The following is a 22868-nucleotide window of genomic DNA, read 5'->3' on the forward strand; positions in this document are numbered from 1 at the left end:
GAGCATACTCGTCCAAACTTGATGCTCGTTCGAGTATTAGTGTGTTCGAGATGCTCGTTACTCGAGATGAGCACCACGTGATGTTCGAGTTACTTTCACTTTCATCTCTGAGAAATTTGCGCGCTTCTCTGGCCAATAGAAAGACATGGAAGGCATTACAACTTCCTCCTGTGACGTTCCAGCCCTATACCATGTTAAGAAAATTGTAGATCAATGTATCAGTTAATTATTCTATATTGCATTGTAGAGCATGATACTGGTATGAGTAGTGAAAGAGTTAAATATATCCCTTCTTTAGGCCTCCATGTCTTCTCAGGAAAGATGATAGTCTACTAGACCCCCCATGTATGCATATCTATAGACAGGAAGCTACACACCACAGGGGATAGGTCTGGAAAGTATTACATGCATTCCTTTCTCCTGAATTCATAGTGGTCTCATTGTATGTAATAGATACACCCTAGAAGGTGTAACCTATGTTAAGCATTTTTTATCTTAACCTATCATATATTCTATCCATTTTTGGAGGTATAATCTTTACTGTGATGTCATTTAGACTATATATGCTTTGTCCACTTCAGAATAAAGCAGAAATTATTTGATACCACATAAGTGGTTTGATTTGAATTTCTCCTGAGCTCAGATTACTACACGGAATCTGATAGTCTTCTTCTTGAAAACAAATTCTCTCTACATTTTTGGTCCTTCGGACCGGAATCACTCACTGCAGAGGGAGAGGACAGCCTGGCTGTGAAAAGGTGGGTCTGAAGTACTCTCCGATCATTAAAAGACCTCCGTCTTGCTTAGACGTAATTAGAGGCCAGTCGGGCATCCTGTCTGAAACAGTGACGTTTTTCCGAACTAGCCGGAGAATTTGGAAGCCTCCCAGATAACGTGTAGTAAGTATAACAATGGTTAAACTTTTCTTCTCTCTTCTTCTTCTTCTGTATACTTTAGTGTTAGTAGAATTTACAATGTGTATTGTAAATGAGAGGCAATCATAGACGAAGGGACAATAGCAGTAGTCTATGTGAAATGTGTAAGGTAAATGAGAAGTATAGACGAATGGGTTGCCAAAGGGGCAATAGCAGTAGTCTATGTGAGACCATAGCCATTGTGAGAAGGCTACAGGAAAGAATTAACTCCGTGCGACACGTAAAAAGTGGTTAGATGACGTCATGGGACACAGGGGTGTCCAGGAACTTTACTTCTTATCTTTCTATTACTTTCTCTTTGATATTGTGTTATAGAGTAACTAAGAATATGAAGAGGGCGGCCGCCTACTAACATAATGTACTATTTGTATTGCTGTCTTATATTGCATGAAGTGAATGTGTGAGTGATTGAGATGAGTGGAATAAATAAATAAATTAAAAGTTCTAGTTGTAAAGAATTATGTGATACAATACGGACAAAATCAGCTAAAAGATCAGCAGAAATACGGATTATCCGCTGCTGAAGTCTGGTTAAAAGAAGCCCCAAACTGTCACGCCCATATAAAAAGAGACGCCCGACAGTTTGATGGACAATTCAAAGGGTTAATGGGGAGTTCCAATTGAATGAAAAATAGAGAGAGCAGATAGAATAATTCTATGGCCAGATTGGAGTTCTGTAGAAGGAATTTAGAATGGGAGGGGAGGAGATGGTAGACCCCTTCCATAGGATAATCAGGGGGCATGAGAGATGATCCTAATGCTGCATATAATCAGCCATTAAGGAACACGTTTGTAAGTGCAGTAAAGAAGGAAATAGGAGGTTATATAATGAGATACATAGTTACCATGAGGATGGGATCGTTGCAGGATGTTTTGCAATATGCAAAACATGCAGAAAAGTGTTACAAAGAAAAGGGTCAGAAAGTGAGGTTTTTTATACAGGGAGAGGAATGTGATATGATGGTTCAAGAAAGTCAGAGAGGTTATTGGATAGCAAGAGGATGTGAAAGTAGAGACAGAGGGAGAAGCAGATGTGGGATGCAGCTCGGGGATTTAAATGTGTGTTTGAATAATGGAAGTCTAGTGATTTTGCCCGAGAGTGCCCTGAGAAACAATGTTCTCAGCGACCTTGGGGAAAAATGACTAGGAGGGGTGGATGTACAACACTTGGAGGATCTCAGGGCAATCTCCACTGCCTGAGATAGATCTCCAGGTGAATGGGCGGATGATTACTTTCCTGGTGGGCTAAGGAGCCACCAGGACATTAATACATCCCAATATGTAGCCAATGTTAAATGTAGTAATAGTCATATCCTGGTAAGAGGGGTTAATGGCCGGACCCACAGGGAATCCCTCTCTGAACCAGTTATAACAGACCTAGAGACAAATAAGCCTGTGAAATGTCAGATTATATAGTCTTGAATATGACCAGTAAATGTGTGGAGATCAGATATTATGATAAAATTAGGTATACCTTCACCAGAGTACCTCAGGGCTGCTGTGAACCTCCAACAATTGTCTCCCAGGCTATGTCAGCACACTTAGCCCAGTTCCAGCCTCTTAGAGGTAGTCAGCGACTACTGCATGTTGGTAGTCAGCAGCAGACAGTGGAGAGCATTGTGGAGGGACACAGTCGTACTCTTGAGGTTTATTTATGAGCAAGGCCATAAAGTAAACATGTAGAAACTCCAATACGGTCAGCAAACGGTTAAATATTTGGGGTATAACCTGTCAGATGAAGGTAGGCAAGCAATTCTGGAGGTCCCACAACTATGAGCAAATGATCTCCTTTTTGGGAATGAGAATGTTACGTGTGCTGCTGGGATTTGTTGTTCTATTGTGTTTCCAGCAGCACAGCACTCACAGGGTTAATGATTGAGCTGGCTGGGTGTGGTGCTGTCTGCTAGCCAATCCCCTGGTCAGTCTATCAGGTGGGCCGTCATGAATGCTTGTCTGGTGAGGGTTGCAGTGTGACTTGGTTCATGTCCGTTTGTACGTTTAAATTCTGTCAGTTTTGTGTTAGCTTGCTGTGTGTCCTGCTATCTGTGTCCTGTCCTGTGGCTGCGTACGGTGTGAACGGTGTCCGGTTCTGCTGGACTCCTGGTTAGTGTAGGGACTAGCAGTATAACCAGGAGCCATGAAGTGGCCTGCTAGCTTTCAACATCTTGTACAACATGTCAACCAATACCTGGTATTTATATTCAGCTTCCAATCTGTTACTAGTGGTTGTATGTTGTATGCAGTGTATTCTGGGTCTGTCATGTGGCATGTGAATGCATCCTGTTCTGGTGTGTGGCTCCTAGGATCAGCTAGGGCCCAGATCCGAAGACCGCTGGGCTGCCCTTATTAGGGCAATGTCCCCGCTTAGGTAGGGCCACTATCATCCTCCCTTGTAGCACAGGGTCAGTTGCCTGAAACCGGTGTGAGTCCCGTGTGACCCTGGTGATACCCGTGTGCGTCCCCTTTGGTCATGATCATGTGGGTTCCGTGCTTTGCTTGCCCACACGATCGTAACAGACAAACTTCTATAGCTCCTGGATCTCAAATTCTGCATCTCTGACAGCGCTTCTTACCAGAATCATCTATGATGACCCTCTGGCTGCAGCCGGCAGGATCCAGTGAGATGTGCCCTCTAAGGAAGCCTTTGTCAGGTTAAAACAGACTCTGGTGGGCACATCAGTCTGGGGGGCTGCTGAACTAGAGCAAGCCCTTTGTGCTAACTGTTGACTCAGGAGAAGGATATATCACCTCTGTGTTAACTCAGGAACACGTGGGAAGCAGACTAGATCCAGTGGCCGAGCGTTCCCAGCCTGTGTACAAGCGGTAGTCAGACCTTCTGCCACTATAGTGCTGTCCCCCCACACACTGAGTACCGTACGCAGTTAGTTATACTCATATCTTAGTCCTCCTAGACATCCCCCTGCAGGGCACTACTGCTCTCAGCCACACCTGACAACCTAGGGATGTGCTACGCTCCATCCATCCACCTTACTGCCTATTTCTTCAGACGGTCCTCCACACAACTGTCTAGGAGAGATGGCACATAAGGTGTTACTCAGACCAGATCTGCAGGAGGCATCTCTTGTAGATGCTGAATACACTCTTTGTAGATGGGCTGTACATCTCCGTAGAGAAAAAAAAAAAAAAAAAAGCTATCTTACCTAAATCGTTCTTCAGATGTGCAGCAGTTTTGAGCCATGGCCTGTGTCATGTCTCAACAGGGGGGATGGTAGCACTCATATGGACAGTGTTCACAGCCTAGGGGTTTACCATCTACTCTAAAAAAAAATTTTTTTTGTCTTGTATTATTTGTGCTAAACAATGCAGAAGGGAGTATAAGACCAGGAGGGGGTGCCGTCCGACACATGGGGGATGCTGGGAGAGCTCTGAGTGTAACTTCTATAGAAGGAGTGACGAGCGCCATACTGGTAGATCTGCTCCCTGACCTACTGACTGCAATCCCTGCTAGCCGTCATAAACCAGCCCTGCAGTCACACCGTTTCTGCCGTCACACGACTAAATGTCTGACCATTTGTCTATGTGTATAGCATCCCTCACTCTTCACTTTGCCATACCGTGCACATCTCCACCCCGCCATACAGTGCACATCTCCAGCCCCTTTACCCTCTGTATCACCCCATTACCTGTAGTATGTAAGCTCGTTGGAGCAGGACCCTCACCCCTATTGTTCGCATCGCCTGATTACTATGTAACCGTGGTTCTGTAATGTTTGTACTTTTGTCTTTCTGTATTCCCCTGTCTATGTAAGCGCTGCGGGATATGTTGGCGCTATACACAAAGATTATTATAGATGTGTGTCAGATGAGGGACTTGTTGGCATTGCACACAAAGGGGTAAGGCGTGGCTAGATGCTTGCCTGGCTTGATAGTACTCCTAGTCAGGCCACGTCCCTGGTGGCCATCTTAGTGCTAGTCATGGCCTGCGCCCATTTTAGTACCTGCTGTAATACCTTTGGCCGCCGCCCAGACGCCATCTTGGCTCCTTACATCCCATAGCTGTACCTTCTACCTGGCATCCCAATGCTTGCACTTGTAGTACACAACACCAGTGATTAGTGCCTTCTCTGAACTGCATAGGAATAGTCAGCAGCCTCCATCACTGTCCTCTGTGTGTTGATGATATGTTGTCTATCTTATTAAGTGTGTGCTATAAGATGGGGTCAGCTCACAAATGGTTAAATCGTCTGTTACATGGGAGTGCTTCTTTCACCCTCGCCCCCACCTTTCAGCTTTAGAGTTCAGTGAGGGAGGGAGGGGGGAGTGTGACTGACTCTAGCCATGCTCTGCTTGCTTGATATGAATAGACCTGTAATGAAGATGATCAGGAATGAAGTTTAGTATAAACCTGTGTGAACAGGGAACGTCCATTCTTGCTGTTATTTGTGTACATGTCAGTTCTGTGATTGGTTTGCAGTGATTTTGATTGTTAAATGGTGTTTTCAATGTGATAATGTCATGTAAGATATAATAATAATGAAGTTGTTGATAATGTGAGAGCTGAGTGTCCCTATTAAGGGAAGGATAGCACAAGGTTGCTGCAGTTATCTGTAGGAGGCAGACACAGCTAAAGCTCTGTTTATCTTACTCCATTACCTCTCCTTGATAAGAGAAATTCCTGAGGGGGGTTGTTAAGGTTGGAGGATCAAGCGACTGCAGATGATTGGAGTAGTAGTAGTTGTGTGAATCTTAATGTTATGCAGTAAATATTGTGTATAGAGAATGTTAATAATTATATGAGATAGAAAGACTTGACCCCACGATAGATAAAAGTTAATGACAAGTCCTCACGCTGTGATGAACGTAAAATGTGTGATTAAGCTTCTTAACTCTACCTACCCCCCACAGATAAGTGATCCATGTTATACATTGAGTTTGCTGCTTCCACCTGTGAGCGGGGACCAAATGCCTGCTGTTGCCTCTGATCCTGGGGTTATACTTGCTTCGCGCTACCTGGTAATGGGACTGAGGCAGACTATGGGAGACTGCCTGAGGGATGCTGTGCGGAGAGGAGAACCGTAAGGGCACGCTGTCTCTGGGATATGGCCTGAGCTACAGAGGGCACGCACAGACGTGTGGGGGTTGTGTGGTGACCGGGCCTAGAACAGGTGCCAGGTACAGCCCCTAACGGGATTGTGCTTGGTACAACTGATAATGCCTATATACCTCATGACCTCCGAGGGCAACAGCAAGGGCCGTGTCTGGAGAACTAGGAACACCTCTCCCAAAGGTTCCTCTGACCCATCGGGGTCCCAAGGGGGGTACCGGACGAGTATGGGACGAGAAATCGGATGGCTGCAGGGGGTTTGAGTCTCTTCTTGCATGGTGGGTAACAGTGAATAAAAATGTAGACTGGATTATATATATATTATAACCAACAGAGATTTGTTAATTATACAAGAGATGCAATCAAGGGCCTAGCGGAACAACTAGGACACACCTTACACTCATTGCATGGCAAAATAGAATGGCTCTTGATATGTTACTAGCAGAAAAAGGAGGAGTTTGTAAAATGATTGGAGGATATTGTTGTACTTTCATTCCTAATAACACGGCACCTGATGGTAGTGTTACTCGAGCATTGGAAGGGTTAAATGCATAATAAAATGAACTAGCTGATAACTCTGGCATAGACGATCCATTCACAGACTGGTTGGAAAACTTGTTCGGACACTGGTCACAAGTCATATACTCCACATTAGTCTCTATGTCAGTATTTGCCTCCATTCTAATACTCTGTGGTTGTTGTTGTATTCCATGTATTCGAGGACTATTACAAAACCTTATTAACACTTCCATCACCAAAACTATGTTCCAAAATATACAAGATGACGAAGAACAGGATGATTTACTGGGTCAGGTGACCACCTTTTATGACAAGTGATGGTTAAAAGTTCTATGAAGAAAGCACCATTTTTCTTTGATGATTTTGAAGTGTGACATTTTGATTCCAGTGCGTTCTGATTGTACCGGAGGATCGCTCTAAATCACTGATGGACATTTCGATAAGTAAGATTTTATATCATGATGGACAATCATTTATATATGAAGAAAGGAGCATCAATCTCATAATAAATAAAGGCCAAGCTTCTCTTGGAGGCGGGCCTAATTGTGGGTACAATTGGTGGAATGACTTTATATATATAGATATCAATGTAATACTTTTATATGAAATAATTATATACTTAGTCTTGAAGTGTGAACCCAGGCGTCCTGGTAATAAAGCTTCGGGCCGTAGCCAGGGGGTCTGTGGTAGAGTCATTATATATGTGTATTTACTATTATACTGTGTTGATGTATTGATCTAAAGTGGGGAATGTTAAGAAAATTGTAGATCAATGTATCAGTTAATTATTCTATATTGCATTGTAGAGCATGATACTGGTATGAGTAGTGAAAGAGTTAAATATATCCCTTCTTTAGGCCTCCATGTCTTCTCAGGAAAGATGATAGTCTACTAGACCCCCCATGTATGCATATCTATAGACAGGAAGCTACACACCACAGGGGATAGGTCTGGAAAGTATTACATGCATTCCTTTCTCCTGAATTCATAGTGGTCTCATTGTATGTAATAGATACACCCTAGAAGGTGTAACCTATGTTAAGCATTTTTTATCTTAACCTATCATATATTCTATCCATTTTTGGAGGTATAATCTTTACTGTGATGTCATTTAGACTATATATGCTTTGTCCACTTCAGAATAAAGCAGAAATTATTTGATACCACATAAGTGGTTTGATTTGAATTTCTCCTGAGCTCAGATTACTACACGGAATCTGATAGTCTTCTTCTTGAAAACAAATTCTCTCTACATACCACCCCTCTGCAGTGAGTGGCTGGGCAGATCAGATGACACCCGAGTATTTAAATCTGCCCCGCCCGCGACTCGCCACAGATGCATGCTGACATAGATCAGGGACAGTGCTGCTGATACTGCTGCTGCTATAGGGAGAGTTTTAGGTGTTATTTTAGTCTTCAAGAACCCCAACGGTCCTTCTTAGGGCCACATCTGACCGTGTGCAGTACTGTTGAGGCTGCTTTTAGCAGTGTTGCACAATTATTTTTTTTTTGTATATCGGGCGTGCAGACCATAGCGTCTTCAGTCTGCAGTCATTTTACTCAGTATAGGGGCAGTACTGGTGAGGCAGGGAAAGAGGTATACTGGCTATATAGGCAGTGGGCTTTTTACCAAAAACTTCCAAAAAATACAATATTAGACCTGCCTGTCACTGCCTTCAGTTTACTGCGTCTCTGCTGGGGGTAGCAGTTGGTGAATTAATACCCAGCCTTGTGCATAATTGTTTCCTGCCTCTGCAGTGCGTTACGTACGCGAAGTCAGCTTCCAACAGGGCAATCAAAATACAGTACATATCACAGGCAGTGTGGTTGTTCCCACCAAGTTAAAAAATATACAAGATTTGGCCTGCCTGTCAGTGCCTTCAGTTTACTGCGTCTCTGCTGGGGGTAGTAGTTGGTGAATTAATACCCAGCCTCGCGCATAATTGTTTCCTGCCTCTGCAGTCCGTTACGTACGCGAAGTCAGCCTCCAACAGGGCAATCGAAATACAGTGCATATCACAGGCAGTGTTGTTGTTCCCACAAAGTTTAAAAATATACAATATTTGGCCTGCCTGTCAGTGCCTTCCGTTTACAGCGTCTCTGCTGGGGGTAGTAGTTGGTGAATTAATACCCAGCCTTGCGCATAATTGTTTCCTGCCTCTGCAGTGCGTTACGTACGCGAAGTCAGCCTCCAACAGGGCAATCGAAATACAGTGCATATCACAGGCAGTGTGGTTGTTCCCACCAAGTTAAAAAATATACAAGATTTGGCCTGCCTGTCAGTGCCTTCCGTTTACAGCATCTCTGCTGGGTGTAGTAGTTGTTGAATTAATACCCAGCCTTGCGCATAATTGTTTCCTGCCTCTGCAGTGCGTTATGTACGTGAAGTCAGCCTCCAACAGGCAAATCAAAATACAGTGTATATCACAGGCAGTGTGGTTGTTCCCACCAAGTTAAAAAATATACAATATTAGGCCTGCCTGTCACTGCCTTCAGTTTACTGCGTCTCTGCTGGGGGTAGTAGTTGTTGAATTAATACCCAGCCTTGCGCATAATTGTTGCCTGCCTCTGCAGTGCGTTACGTACGCAAAGTCAGCCTCCAACCACAGGCCAATAAGCGGCACATTTAATTACAGCGTTCTGTTTCTGCTAATCTCGTAATACACCATGCTGAGGGGTAGGCCTAGAGGACGTGGACGCGGGCGAGGACGCGGAGGCCCAAGTCAGGGTGTGGGCACAGGCCGAGCTCCTGGTCCAGGTGTATCACAGCCGACTGCTGCGGGATTAGGAGAGAGGCAAGTTTCAGGGGTCCCCAGATTCATCTCACAATTAATGGGTCCACGAGGTAGACCTTTATTAGAAAATGAGCAGTATGAGTAGGTCCTGTCGTGGATGGCAGAAAGTGCATCCAGCAATCTATCGACCACCCAGTCTTCTACGCCGTCCACAGCTGCAACTCTGAATCCTCTGGCTGCTGCTCCTCCTTCCTCCCAGCCTCCTCACTCCATGAAAATGACACATTCTGAGGAGCAGGCAGACTCCCAGGAACTGTTCTCGGGCCCCTGCCCAGATTGGGCAGCAATGGTTCCTCTCCCACCAGAGGAGTTTATCGGGACCGATGCCCAACCTTTGGAAAGTTCCCGGGGTTCGGGGGATGAGGCTGGGGACTTCCGGCAACTGTCTCAAGAGCTTTCAGTGGGTGAGGAGGACGATGACGATGAGACACAGTTGTCTATCAGTGAGGTAGTAGTAAGGGCAGTAAGTCCGAGGGAGGAGTGCACAGAGGATTCGGAGGAAGAGCAGCTGGACGATGAGGTGACTGACCCCACCTGGTTTGCTAAGCCTACTGAGGACAGGTCTTCAGAGGGGGAGGCAAGTGCAGCAGCAGGGCAGGTTGGAAGAGGCAGTGCGGTGGCCAGGGGTAGAGGAAGGGCCAGGCCGAATAATCCACCAACTGTTTCCCAAAGCACCCGCTCGCGCCATGCCACCCTGCAGAGGCCAAGGTGCTCAAAGGTGTGGCAGTTTTTCACTGAGAGTGCAGACGACCGACGAACTGTGGTGTGCAAGGTTTGTCGCGCCAAGATCAGCCGGGGAGCCACCACCACCAGCCTCACCACCACCAGCATGCGCAGGCATATGATGGCCAAGCACCCCACAAGGTGGGACGAAGGCCGTTCACCGCCTCTGGTTTGCACCGCTGCCTCTCCCCCTGTGCCCCAACCTGCCACTGAGATCCAACCCCCCTCTCAGGACACAGGCACTACCGTCTCCTGGCCTGCACCCACACCCTCACCTCCGCTGTCCTCGGCCCCATCCAGCAATGTCTCTCAGCGCAGCGTCCAGCCGTCTATGAGCAGCGTAGAGCTATAGTGGAATACCAACTCCAACATGGGCGGCGTAGTGGGAGTCAGCCTCCTCAATTCTTTACAGAAGAGTGGGCCTGGTTGGCAGACATCTGCAAGGTCCTTGGAAACTTTGAGGAGTCTACCCAGATGGTGAGCGGCGATGCTGCAATCATTAGCGTCACCATTCCTCTGCTATGCCTCTTGAGAAGTTCCCCGCAAAGCATAAAGGCAGACGCTTTGCGCTCGGAAACGGAGGCGGGGGAAGAAAGTATGTCGCTGGATAGTCAGAGCACCCTCATGTCTATATCTCAGCGCGTTGAGGAGGAGGAGGAGGGGGAGGAGCATGAGGAGGAGGGTGAAGAGACAGCTTGGCCCACTGCTGAGGGTACCCATGCTGCTTGCCTGTCATCATTTCAGTGTGTATGGCCTGAGGAGGATGAGGAGGAGGATCCTGAAAGTGATCTTCCTAGTGAGGAAAGCCATGTGTTGCGTACAGGAACCCTGGCACACATGGCTGACTTTATGTTAGGATGCCTTTCTCGTGACCCTCGCGTTACACGCATTCTGGCCACTACAGATTACTGGGTGTACACACTGCTCGACCCACGGTATAAGGAGAACCTTTCCACTCTCATACCCGAAGAGGAAAGGGGTTCGAGAGTGATGCTATACCACAGGACCCTGGCGGACAAGCTGATGGTAAAATTCCCATCCGACAGCGCTAGTGGCAGAAGGCGCAGTTCCGAGGGCCAGGTAGCAGGGGAGGTGCGGAGATCGAGCAGCATGTTCAGCACAGGCAGTGCAACACTCTTTAAGGCCCTGGACAGCTTTATGGCTCCCCACCAAGACTGTGTCACCGCTCCCCAGTGAAGGCTGAGTCGGCGGGAGCACTGTAAAAGGATGGTTAGGGAGTACGTAGCCGACCGCACGACTGTCCTCCGTGACGCCTCTGCTCCCTACAACTACTGGGTGTCGAAGCTGGACACGTGGCCTGAATTCGCGCTGTATGCCCTGGAGGTGCTTGCTTGTCCTGCGGCTAGCGTCTTGTCAGAGAGGGTGTTTAGCGCGGCTGGGGGAATCAACACAGATAAGCGTACCCGCCTGTCAACTGACAGTGCCGACAGGCTTACACTCATAAAGATGAACAAAGCCTGGATTTCCCCAGACTTCTCTTCTACACCAGCGGACAGCAGCGGAACCTAAACAATACGTACGCTGCACCCGCGGATGGAAGCATCGTTCTCTATCACCATAAAAAACGGGGACCTTTTAGCTTCATCAATCTGTGTATTATATTCATCCTCCTCCTCCTGCTCCTCCTCCTGAAACCTCACGTAATCACGCCGAACTGGCAATTTTTCTTAGGCCCACAAGGCTCAGTCATATGACTTTTGTAAACAATGTTTATACGTTTCAATTCTCATTAAAGCGTTGAAACTTGCACCTGAACCAATTTTTATTTTAACTGGGCTGCCTCCAGGCCTAGTTACAAATTAAGCCACATTAACCAAAGCGATTAATGGGTTTCACCTGCCCTCTTGGTTGGGCATGGGCAATTTTTCTGAGGTACATTAGTACTGTTGGTACACCAATTTTTTTGGGCCCTGGCCTACAGTGTAATCCTAGTAATTTTTATGGGCTTCGCCTGCACTCATGCTACAGCAAGGTGTGTGGGGTTAGCCCACACTTTTGCTACATAAATGTAACTGGGGCCTTGTCTATGTGAAAGAGACTGTTATCTCCCTAAACTGCTGCAACGGGAATGTTACTGTGGCCTGTCTTGACTGCTACTACTACTGAAATGTAACTAATACTGTGCTCCCCCTATACTGCTGCTTCGGAATTGTTACTGGGGCCTGTCTTGACTGCTACTACTACTGAAATGGAACTAATACTGTGCTCCCCCTATACTGCTGCTTCGGAATTGTTACTGGGGCCTGTCTGGACTGCTACTACTACTGAAATGGAACTAATACTGTGCTCCTCCTATAATGCTGCTAGTGATATGTTTCTGGGGCCTGTCCCTAATGCTACCGCTGAAATGTTACTAATTCAGGGCTCTGCCTATACCGCTGCTAATGCTATGTCACTGGGGTATGGAAACGGAGGCTTCCCAAAGACATGATGGTGGCGAGGCCATTTCCCACCAACGTGGTTACTGTTAAAGTGCATATAACCACGGAGACGTGGAGAGGACACGTAGTGCCCCAAAAACATCCCCCTTCTCCTCCAACAATGAAAACATTATTGCCAAATACCTTTGCATTGGTCCGTCTAGTGGCAGTCCAAGAATTTCACCTTTACCGACACAACAAGAGAGCCCCCCCACCATCCCCCCGCCACTGCCCACTTAATCCTGGCCACATTCCGAAAACCAACTAAATAAAACCGCGCTACTAGGTCCGCAGTCGCCACCACATTCCCACCAACGCGGTTACTGTTAAGGTACATATTACCACTCTGACTGGGGCATGCACTGTGGGCCGAAGCACACCTGTATTGTATGTGACGTTAGCTCTGCTGAGCAGGGCACTGCAATGGGATACATTTATGTACCGCCGATGGGTTCCAGGGAGCCACCCATGCTGTCGATCCACACGGACTTCACAATAGGAAGTTGTACCTGCCTGTGTCTACTTATAAAAAACCCCAGTCTGACTGGGGCATGCAGTGTGGGCTGAAGCCCACCTGCATTTAATCTGACGTTACCTCAGCTGTGCTGGGCAATACAATGGGATATATTTATGTACCGCCGGTGGCTTCCTGGGACCCACCCATGCTGTCGATCCACACGGACTTCACAATAGGGAGTTGTACCTGCCTGTGTCTACTTATAAAAAACCCCAGTCTGACTGGGGCATGCAGTGTGGGCTGAAGCCCACCTGCATTTAATCTGACGTTACCTCAGCTGTGCTGGGCAATACAATGGGATATATTTATGTACCGCCAGTGGCTTCCTGGGACCCACCTATGCTGTCGGTCCACACGGAGTTGTAACTGCATGTGTCTACTTATAAAGAACCCCTGTCTGACTGGGGCATGCAGTGTGGGCCGAAGCCCACCTACATTAAACCTGACGTTACCTCAGCTGTGCTGGGCACTGCAATGGGATATATTTATGTACCGCCGGTGGCTTCCTGGGACCCACCTATGCTGTCGGTCCACACGGAGTTGTAACTGCATGTGTCTACTTATAAAGAACCCCAGTCTGACTGGGGCATGCAGTGTGGGCCGAAGCCCACCTGCATTAAACCTGACGTTACCTCAGCTGTGCTGGGCACTGCAATGGGATTTGTTTATGTACCGCCGGTGGGTTCCAGGGAGCCACCCATGCTGTCGGTACACACAGAATTCCCATTGCGGAGTTGTACCTGCCTGTGACTATTTTTAAAAAACCCCGGTCTGACTGAGCTATGCAGTGTGGGCCGAAGCCCACCTGTATTTAATCTGACGTTAGCTTTGCTGTCCAGGGCACTGCAATGGGATATATTTATGTACCGTCGGTGGATTCCTGGGACCCACCTATGCTGTCGGTCCACACGGAGTTGTAACTGCATGTGTCTACTTATAAAGAACCCCAGTCTGACAGGGGCATGCAGTGTGGGCCGAAGCCCACCTGCATTAAATCTGACGTTACCTCAGCTGTGCTGGGCACTGCAATGGGATTTGTTTATGTACCGCCGGTGGGTTCCAGGGAGCCACCCATGCTGTCGGTGCACACGGAATTCCCATTGCGGAGTTGTACCTGCCTGTGACTATTTATAAAAAAACCCGGTCTGACTGGGGCATGCAGTGTGGGCCAAAGCCCACCTATATTTAATCTGACGTTAGGTCTACTATCCGGGGCACTGCATTGGGACAAACTACAGGAGCAATACAGCGCTAATGAGAGCATTGGAGGCCCGCGATTGCTGAGGGTTTGTGCACAGGACTATGTCCTTGGTGCAGTGAAAGTCCGCTTCCTGCCTAGGATTGCTGAAGCTGGGGGCCGAGGCCGATGTCGTGGCCGCGGTGCAAGTCTGCCATGTTTGGCCGGTCAGATCAATTTTTGGTTCATGTCTTGGGTTTCCAAGGACCCACCTATGCTGTTGGTGCAAACTTAGCTCCCATCGTGGTGTTTGACCTGTCTGGCACAAAGACACTGACTGACTTGGGTTGGGGGCAGAGCGCAGACGGCTTTCCCCTTGCAGTGTGGATTGAGCTATGCGACACCTTAACAGAATGAATAGTATGTGGCACATGGGTTCCCCATTGCTATGTCCACGTGTGCAGCTCCTGATGGAGGTGGCACAGGATAGGATTTCTCATTGCTTCTGTACAGCATTGTGGGCTATCGCCCCGCCCCTTTTAAAGAGGGTCGCTGCCTGGCCCTGCCAACCCTCTGCAGTGTGTGCCTGCGGTTCCTCCTCATGGCAGACGCACTTATAAATAGACATGAGGGTGGTGTGGCTATGAGGCCAGCGTGTGGCATGAGGGCAGCTGAAGGCTGCGCAGGGACACTTTGGTGTGCGCTGTGGACACTGGGTCATGCCGGGGGGGGGGGGGGGGGGTTGGGCAGCATGTAACCCAGGAGAAGTGGCAGCGGAGTGTCATGCAGGCAGTGATTGTGCTTTGTTGGAGGTAGTGTGGTGCTTAGCTAAGGTATGCCTTGCTAATGAGGGTTTTTCAGAAGTAAAAATTGTTGAGAGGGTGGGGGGGCACCCTTGCCGCTATTGTGGCTGAATAGTGGGACCTGAGAACTTGAGATGCAGCCCAACATGTAGCCCCTCGCCTGCCCTATCCGTTTCTGTGTCGTTCCCATCACTTTCTTGAATTTCCCAGATTCTCACAAATGAAAACCTTAGCGAGCATCGGCGATATACAAAAATGCTCGAGTCACCCATTGACTTCAATGGGGTTCGTTACTCGAAACGAACCCTCGAGCATCGCGAAAAGTTCGACTCGTGTAACGAGCACCCGAGCATTTTGGTGCTCGCTCATCTCTAATGGTTAACCAATGACTAATGCTGTTAATCTGCACTTAGTAGTCAGAACAATCCCCAGCTATCATAAGTTAAAGGGAACCTTTCAGGTCATATGAGCGCTATAAACTAAGTTAATGGGCTTATAGTACTGGGATAACTGAGGTCAGGTGTGCCTTTTTTTCACTCACCTGCCTCTCTGTTTCCTTGTTGCCCACCAGGAAGCCAGCACTCGGTCCATACCCACATGGAGAAATGTGTTTGCGTGTGTTTGTGCATTGATGAGTATGATGTATTGACCAAGCACCAGCTTCCTAGGTGGACAGCAAAGGAATGAGGAAGCTGGTAAGTATAAAAAGCACCCCGCCCCCTGCGATCTCAACAGCCACTTCATTAAAGTAAGAATAGAAAACCAACATGTGGATTTGATTGTTCCAAAGGTTTTTCCATTTAGGTCTAGGGGTGTCTTCTGGGTGTATCGGCCGTTCCCGTTATCTCATCTTACCGCGCACACTGGGTAAGTTCCCTCTATCTGTTTTTTGCACTTTCATAATTTTTTGGTCTATCCAAGCACTGTTCTTATATTGGCATTTTATTAAAGTATGAACACATAAACTTAGTTTTGTCACGTCAGCTGCCAATGTATGGTAACTGTATTTCTGAAATAAGTGCATGGGAACAGTTAACACCACAGATCCCAGAAAGGTAAAGAGAAAATAAAGTAAATGAGTACTATCCCTATGGGATTCTACAATGTGACCTTCCCTACCTAACTGGTCAGTGTACCGTCCTGGTAAGGATGCTCTCACACAGGAACCTGAGGTCATTTCTAACCCTGATACCTGGAGATAAAGATACCCCAATCCTAGTGAACACACTCCACCAATAAGCAAAAACCCAGAATGTATCTTTAAGTTGCAAGAAGAAACTCTAACTCCAAACTCTGGATGAGCCACTGCACACAGATAGGGTCTCCTTCACTCCCAGAAGGAGATCGCTAGAACATTTGAACAGCACAGAGCCCAAATTGAGGAGGCAATAAAAACCCTCCCCAATAGCCCCCATGTGTGATCCAATAGCAACACACCCAAAACCCCTCCAACCAGAGAGTCAGAGAACACAATGCATAGAAAAACCAGAACACCAGCATAGTGACTCACACCGGCACAATACGTTTATGGGGCTCCTACAACCGGATATATATTACCCTTAAAATGGGAATAAATCTTAATCTCTAATCTGCCCATGCATCACAGAAGGGGAAATGTAAAAAAAAATTAAAAACAATCACAGAAAACGGCCATTACTTACGAAGTATGGAGTGCATATAGATGCATCCTCTCACCATGCAGGTAGCTGACTACCAAATGAGGGAGCTAATTACACCTGTGAGGGACACCGATGAGGCAGCCACTCACACTGCCTCTTGATATAGAGGGGGGTGGCTGCTTGGCGTATACTCCAACACATAGTGGATACAAAGTGCCAGACCATTCTGATATATGTAGTTCACCATGCAGACCAGCAACTAGAGATGAGCGAGCATACTCGCTAAGGACAATTGCTCGATCGAGCATTGCCCATAGCGAGTACCTGCTCGCTCGGAAGAAAAGGTTCGGCTGCCGGCGCGGGTGAGAGGAGAGTTGTGGCAGTGAGCAGGGGGAGCGGTGGGGGGGGGGGGGGAGGAGAGGTAGAGAGAGATCTCCCCTCCGTTCCTCCCCGCCGCTCCCCATCAGCTTACCATCTTGTTGGGCGACAGCTCCTATCCCGCCTGCTGCAGTGGTGGCAGGGGTAACCACAGCGCACATGCCTGTGCAGCAGGGAGAGGAGCATGGAGCATACTGACAGTGGTCCCCGCCACAGGGCGTCCAGTAGTGGAGCTGAGAGTACGGCGGGGAGAGCAGCGGGGACCCAAGGGACAGCGCTCCCAGATGCAGTGGGCGCAGGGGGAATGGGAGCCCAGTTTCTGGCAGCAGCGGCCGACCGCGGGTAAGGGTAGGTGTCAGTCTGCCAAGGAGAGCAGCAGGGAGCTTAGTGACAGCAGTCCCAGCTTTAGCAGTGTCTGCAGGCTGCACAGGAGCGGTGTCCTCCCTGCAGCAGTACTACCCAATCGTAAGCTAGGGGCCTGGCAGGGGCGTTCTCTCTTGCTAAGTGCTGTCACACCCCTATCTTCCAGTGTCAACAAGGTACAACAGTACCACAAGTAGTAAGGGTGCACTATTTAGCCATGTCTGGTCGCCTAAATATTAAGACAAGTAGTAAGGATGCACTGTGTAGCCATGTCTCGTCCCCTATATATTAGGACAAGTAGTAAGGATGCACTGTGTAGCTATGTCTGGTCCCCTATATATAAGTACAAGTAGTAAGGATGCACTGTGTAGCTATATCTGGTCCCCTATTATAGTATCCCAGAACGAAAGTTCTTTTTACACCCCAGTGCAAACTTGTCGTGTGGTTCCCTGAAGCATATTTTGCACATGCATAATAATGTATATTCGTTGTACTTTTCCATTGCAGTGCTTTAAACCAGCAGAACTCTGCATAAGCTCAGGCGATATAGAGATTTAAGGGTTAAAGTTTACAGATGAGATGTAATTGTGAGTATGCAGCAGAACCTCAGCAAAATTTGCAGAGTGTATCAGGTTTTGCAAAACCGAATTATATCAGTTTTGCAAGTTATCCCCGGGAATGTGGGAGGAGCCAGACAGCAGCCAGACAGTCAGGTTTAGTTTTGGGGATGTTGAGTGAGAGAGAAGTGCAACATGTCAGCTCACTGGAGAGCGATGAGAAAGAGCCGCTGGAGTCTCTTTACCCTGGGTCCTCTATATATTAGGACAAGTACTAAGGGTGCACTGTGTAGCCATGTCTGGGTCCCCTATATATTAGGACAAGTACTAAGGGTGCACTGTGTAGCCAAGTCTGGTCCTCTATATATTAGGACACGTAGTAAGGGTGCACTGTGTAGCCATGTCTGGACCCCTATATATTAGGACACGTAGTAAGGGTGCACTATGTAGTCATGCCTGGTCCTCTATATATTAGGACAACTACTAAGGTGCACTGTTTAGTCATGTCTGGTCCCTTATATATTAGGACAAGTACTAAGGGTGCACTGTGTAGCCATATCTGGTCCCCTATATATAAGGACAAGTAGTAAGGGTGCACTGTGTAGTCATGTCTAGTCCCCTATATATAAGCACAAGTAGTAAGGATGCACTGTGTAGCCATGTCTGGGTCCCCTATATATTAGGACAAGTACTAAGGGTGCACTGTGTAGCCAAGTCTGGTCCTCTATATATTAGGACACGTAGTAAGGGTGCACTGTGTAGCCATGTCTGGACCCCTATATATTAGGACACGAAGTAAGGGTGCACTATGTAGTCATGCCTGGTCCTCTATATATTAGGACAACTACTAAGGTGCACTGTTTAGTCATGTCTGGTCCCTTATATATTAGGACAAGTACTAAGGGTGCACTGTGTAGCCATATCTGGTCCCCTATATATAAGGACAAGTAGTAAGGGTGCACTGTGTAGTCATGTCTGGTCCCCTATATATATAAGGACAAGTACTAAGGGTGCACCGTGAAGCCATGTTTGGTCCCCTATATATAAGGACAAGTAGTAAGGGTGCACTGTGTAGCCATGTCTGGTCCCCTATATATTAGGACAATTACTAAGGGTGCACCGTGTAGCCATGTCTGATCCCCTATATATAAGGACAAGTAGTAAGGGTGCACCGTGTAGTCATGTCTAGGTCCCCTATATATTAGGACAAGTACTAAGGGTGCACCGTGCAGCCATGTCTGGTCCCCTATATATAAGGACAAGTAGTAAGGGTGCACTGTGTAGCCATGCCTGGTCCCCTATATATTAGGACAAGTACTAAGGGTGCACCGTGCAGTCATGTCTGGTCCCCTATATATAAGGACAAGTAGTAAGGGTGCACTGTGTAGCCATGTCTGGTCCCCTATATATTGAGACAATTACTAAGGGTGCAGCGTGTAGTCATGTCTGGTCCCCTATATATAAGGACAAGTAGTAAGGGTGCACCGTGTAGTCATGTCTAGGTCCCCTATATATTAGGACAAGTCCTAAGGGTGCACTGTGTAGCCATGTCTCATCCCCTATATATAAGGACAATTACTAAGGGTGCACCTTGTAGCCATGTCTGGTCCCCTATATATAAGGACAAGTAGTAAGGGTGCACTGTGTAGCCATGCCTGGTCCCCTATATATTAGGATAAGTACTAAGGGTGCACCGTGTAGTCATGTTTGGTCCCCTATATATAAGGACAAGTACTAAGGGAGCGCTGTGTAGCCATATCTGTTCCCCTATATATAAGGACAAGTACTAAGGGTGCACCGTGTAGCCATGTCTGGCCCCCTATATATTAGGACAAGTACTAAGGGTGCACTGTGTAGCCATGTCTGGTCCCCTATATATAAGGAAAAGTAGTAAGGATGCACTGTGTAGCTATATCTGGTCCCATAATATAGTATCCCAGAACGAAAGTTCTTTTTACACCCCAGTGCAAACTTGTCGTGTGGTTGCCTGAAGCATATTTTGCACATGCATAATAATGTATATTCGTTGTACTTTTCCATTGCAGTGCTTTAAACCAGCAGAACTCTGCATAAGCTCAGGCGATATAGAGATTTAAGGGTTAACGTTTACAGATGAGATGTAATTGTGGGTATGGAGCAGAACCTCAGCTATATTTGCAGAGTGTATCAGGTTTTGCAAAACCGAATTATATCAGTTTTGCAAGTTATCCCCGGGAATGTGGGAGGAGCCAGACAGCAGCCAGACAGTCAGGTTCAGTTTTGGGGATGTTGAGTGAGAGAGGAGTGCAACATGTCAGCTCACTGGAGAGCCATGAGGAAGAGCCACTGGAGTCCCTTTACCCTGGGTCCTCTATATATTAGGACAAGTACTAAGGGTGCACTGTGTAGCCATGTCTGGGTCCCCTATATATAAGGACAAGTACTAAGGATGCACTGTGTAGCCATGTCTGGTCCCCTATATATTAGGACACGTAGTAAGGGTGCACTGTGTAGTCATGCCTGGTCCCCTATATATTAGGACAACTACTAAGGGTGCACCGTTTAGTCATGTCTGGTCCCTTATATATTAGGACAAGTACTAAGGGTGCACTGTGTAGCCATATCTGGTCCCCTATATATAAGGACAAGTAGTAAGGGTGCACTGTGTAGTCATGTCTGGTCCCCTATATATATAAGGACAAATACTAAGGGTGCACCGTGTAGTCATGTTTGGTCCCCTATATATAAGGACAAGTAGTAAGGGTGCACTGTGTAGCCATGTCTGGTCCCCTATATATTAGGACAATTACTAAGGGTGCACCGTGTAGCCATGTCTGGTCCCCTATTTATAAGGACAAGTAGTAAGGGTGCACCGTGTAGTCATGTCTAGGTCCCCTATATATTAGGACAAGTACTAAGGGTGCACTGTGTAGCCATGTCTCGTCCCCTATATATAAGGACAATTACTAAGGGTGCACCGTGTAGCCATGCCTGGTCCCCTATATATAAGGACAAGTAGTAAGGGTGCACTGTGTAGCCATGCCTTGTCCCCTATATATTAGGACAAGTACTAAGGGTGCACCGTGTAGTCATGTCTGGTCCCCTATATATAAGGACAAGTACTAAGGGTGCACTGTGAAGCCATATCTGTTCCCCTATATATAAGGACAAGTACTAAGGGTGCACCGTGTAGCCATGTCTGGTCCCCTATATATAAGGACAAGTAGTAAGGGTGCACTGTGTAGCCATGCCTGGTCCCCTATATATTAGGACAAGTACTAAGGGTGCACCGTGTAGTCATGTCTGGTCCCCTATATATAAGGACAAGTACTAAGGGTGCACTGTGTAGCCATGTCTGGTCCCCTATATATTACGACAAGTACTAAGGGTGCACTGTGTAGCCATGTCTGGTCCTCTATATATAAGGATAAGTAGTATAGATGCACTGTGTAGCCATGTAGGGGTCCCCTATATATAAGGACAAGTAGTAAGGATGCACTGTGTAGCCATGTCTGGTACCCTATATATAAGGACAAGTAATAAGGGTGCACTGTGTAGCCATGTCTGGTACCCTATGTATAAGGACAAGTAGTAAGGGTGCACTGCGTAGTCATGTAGGGGTCCCCTATATATAAGGACAAGTAGTAAGGATGCACTGTGTACCCTTGTCTGGTACCCTATATATAAGGACAAGTAGTAAGGATGCACTGTGTAGCCATGTCTGGTCCCCTATATATTAGGACAAGTACTAAGGGTGCACTGTGTAGCCATGTCTGGTCCCCTATATATAAGGATAAGTAGTAAGGATGCACTGTGTAGCTATTTCTGGTCCCCTATATATTAGGACAAGTACTAAGGATGCACTGTGTAGCCATGTCTGGTCCCCTATATATAAGGACAAGTAGTAAGGATGCACTGTGTAGCCATGTCTGGTCCCCTTTATATAAGGACAAGTAGTAAGGATGCACTGTGTAGCTATGTCTGGTCCCCTATATATAAGGACAAGTAGTAAGGATGCACTGTGTAGCTATATCTGGTCCCCTATATATAAGGACAAGTAGTAAGGATGCACTGTGTAGCCATGTCTCGTCCCCTATATATTAGGACAAGTAGTAAGGATGCACTGTGTAGCTATGTCTGGTCCCCTATATATAAGTACAAGTAGTAAGGATGCACTGTGTAGCTATATCTGGTCCCCTATTATAGTATCCCAGAACGAAAGTTCTTTTTACACCCCAGTGCAAACTTGTCGTGTGGTTCCCTGAAGCATATTTTGCACATACATAATAATGTATATTCGTTGTACTTTTCCATTGCAGTGCTTTAAACCAGCAGAACTCTGCATAAGCTCAGGTGATAAAGAGATTTAAGGGTTAAGGTTTACAGATGAGATTTAGTTGTGGTTATCGAGCAGAACCTCAGCAAAATTTGCAGAGTGCATCAGGTTTTGCAAAACCGAATTGCATCAGTTTTGCAAGGAATCCCCGGGAATGTGGGATGAGCCAGACAGCAGCCAGACAGTCAGGTTCAGTTTTTGGGATGTTGAGTGAGAGAGGAGTGCAACCTGTCAGCTCACTGGAAAGCCAAGAGAAAGAGCCACTGGAGTCTTTACCCTGGGTCCTTTATATATTAGGACAAGTACTAAGGTTGCACTGTGTAGCCATGTCTGGGTCCTCTATATATTAGGACATGTACTAAGGGTGAACTCTGTAGCCATGTCTGGTCCCCTATATATTAGGACAAGTACTAAGGGTGCACTGTGTAGCCATGTCTGGGTCTCCTATATATTAGGACAAGTACTAAGGGTGCACTGTGTAGCCTTGTCTGGTCCCCTATATATAAGGACAAGTACTAAGGGTGCACTGTGTATTCATGTCTGGTCCCCTATATATAAGGACAAGTATTAAGGATGCACTGTGTAGCCATGTCTGGTCCCCTATATATAAGGACAAGTAGTAAGGATGCACTGTGTAGCCGTGTCTGGTCCTCTATATATTA

This window comes from Eleutherodactylus coqui, chromosome 13 (assembly GCF_035609145.1).
Source record: "Eleutherodactylus coqui strain aEleCoq1 chromosome 13, aEleCoq1.hap1, whole genome shotgun sequence".
In the NCBI taxonomy this organism is placed as follows: domain Eukaryota; kingdom Metazoa; phylum Chordata; class Amphibia; order Anura; family Eleutherodactylidae; genus Eleutherodactylus; species Eleutherodactylus coqui.